The sequence below is a fragment of the Bos mutus genome, chromosome 23 (assembly GCF_027580195.1).
Source record: "Bos mutus isolate GX-2022 chromosome 23, NWIPB_WYAK_1.1, whole genome shotgun sequence".
Lineage (NCBI taxonomy): Eukaryota > Metazoa > Chordata > Mammalia > Artiodactyla > Bovidae > Bos > Bos mutus.
The window spans coordinates 36,253,514-36,255,703 of NC_091639.1; positions in this window are offsets into that span (position 1 = coordinate 36,253,514).

The window sequence follows — 2,190 nt, forward strand, 5'->3', positions numbered from 1 at the left end:
CGGGGAAAGGACGCCATGGCTAGATGCCCAGGGAGGGGAGAGGGGAGTTTGGGGATAAAGAACTCACCAGGGATTCCCAGGTGATGCAGTGGTAAAGAATCCGCCTGCCAGTGCAAGAGATGCAAGAGACGTGGGTTCGATCCCTGGGTCGGGAAGATCCCCTGGAGGAGGAAATGACAACCCTCTCCAGTATTCTTGCCCGGAGAATTCCATGGTCAGAGGAACCGGGCGGGCTACACTTCATAGAGTCCCCAAGAGTTGGACACGACTGAGCGTGCATGTGTGCACACACACAAAGAACTCACTCTGGAGAAGCTAGAGAAGAAATCTTCATTTACAGAATGGAGTGTGTGTGCTCGTGCATGTACACATACACACATTTCCCCCCTTTTCTTTCTAAAATGCAGTAGATATTGCTGGAATCTCAAATCAGAACCAACATAGCAAGGGCCTAATGAGTGAAAAATTATGTCCAGAGACAGAAAAGAAAAGCAGTGTGGAAGTTCTTTGTCGGGCCTTTCCTTGTCTCCTGTGTGCCTCTGAATAAGTCACTTTCCCTCTCTGAGCAGTGGAAAACTTGGACCAGAGTTGAGAAGCCTCTCAATTTTGATTTTCCATGATTCTCAAATATAGGAGAATTAATGGGGAAAAAGATCCCTGGGGTGCCCAGGCAGGGGGACGTTCCCTAACTCAGAAGGTGTATTATGAGGGGGAACATGGCACAGGTGGTAAGAACTTGTTCTTAATTGTGCAGGTTCTGGAGTCCCATGGCACAGGTTCAAGGCCAAACTTTTCTCCTTCCCAGCTATGCAACACTGAGCTGGTTCTCAACTTCTCTGTGCCTTTATTTCCTCATCTATAAGTTGGGGCTAATAATAATAGCTACCTCAGAGAGCTTAAGGAAGGAATAAATAATGTGCACAAGGCAATTAGAACTGTGTCTGTATCAAACCTGGGCCTCCTGCATTACAGACAGATTCTTTACCATCTGAGCCACCAGGGAAGCCCCTGACTCACACACAAGGCAATCAGAATTGCCCACCCATTTATAAAGTGCTCAGCGGGTACTTTTTAGTATAAATATATACTTACATATGCATCGATGTGTGTATGTGTACATATATACATATATTGTTCCCCTGGGGTTGGAAGGTCTAGTGAGTGTGGCAGAAATTGCCGGAGGCCTCCTAAGAGCTTTTGACCCTTAGGGAAAACTAAAAACAAAATAAAACCCTTGTCTAAGAGGCCAGGTTTCAAATCCCAGCAAGCTGGTTTCGGAGCCTTGGCTGCAAGGTGTCAGGAGGGTTGATGGACTGAGTTCAGGAAGTTTATAATTGTAGATGGAAGTATGAGGGGCCAGAGAGCCTTGTTTGTATCCTGCAGACAGCATGGAAGCCTCTAGAGCTACAGAGCAGGGCTGTGGCTGGATCTAGAAGGTTTAGGACAGGGTGGAGTGAATGACGGACAGGGCTGTGGCAGGGAAGCCAAGGGAGGCTGTTACCACCCTATATGGAGACGAGGGAGACCTGAGCTAAGACAGTGGTTGAGGGCAGGGTCTGGGGATCAGAGGGTTCAGAGGCAGAGGATTCAGAATTCTCCTGCTTAGGATAATCAGGAAGAGTCACCCCAGTGACCTCAGTCCATCAACCCTCCTCACGCCCTGCTGCCAAGGCTCTGAAACCAGCTTACTGGAATTTGAATCCTGGCAAAGAAGGAGAAAGATGTTTAAAAAGTATTTATTTATTTTGGCTGTGCCAAGTCTCAGTTGCGGCATGCGAACTCTTAGTTGCAGCATGTGAGATCTGGTTCCCTGACCAGGGATTGAAGCTGGGTCCCCTGCATTGGGAGCTCAGAGTCTCAGCCACTGGATCACCAAGGACCTTCCAGGAGGAGCAATTTTAAAGAGGAGAAAGTGGTCGTCTCAGTTTGGGATAGTAAAAAAGGTACCCGTGGGGTCTTTGGGGGGATATGCTCAGGGATTGTCAAAATAGGAGTCAGTTACTTAGGAGAACAGTCCAAGCTGAGCACAGAAATACAGGTGGAGGGAAACTCGACTCAATCCAGGTGAAGACTGAGGCCCTGAGAAGGGAAGTAGCAGCTCAGGGAGGCCTCACTGAGCATGAGAAGAGAGCGTGGCGAGAACCCAGCTTGCATGGCTCTTCACCTCCCCCAGCACGCCCAGAGTGCCAG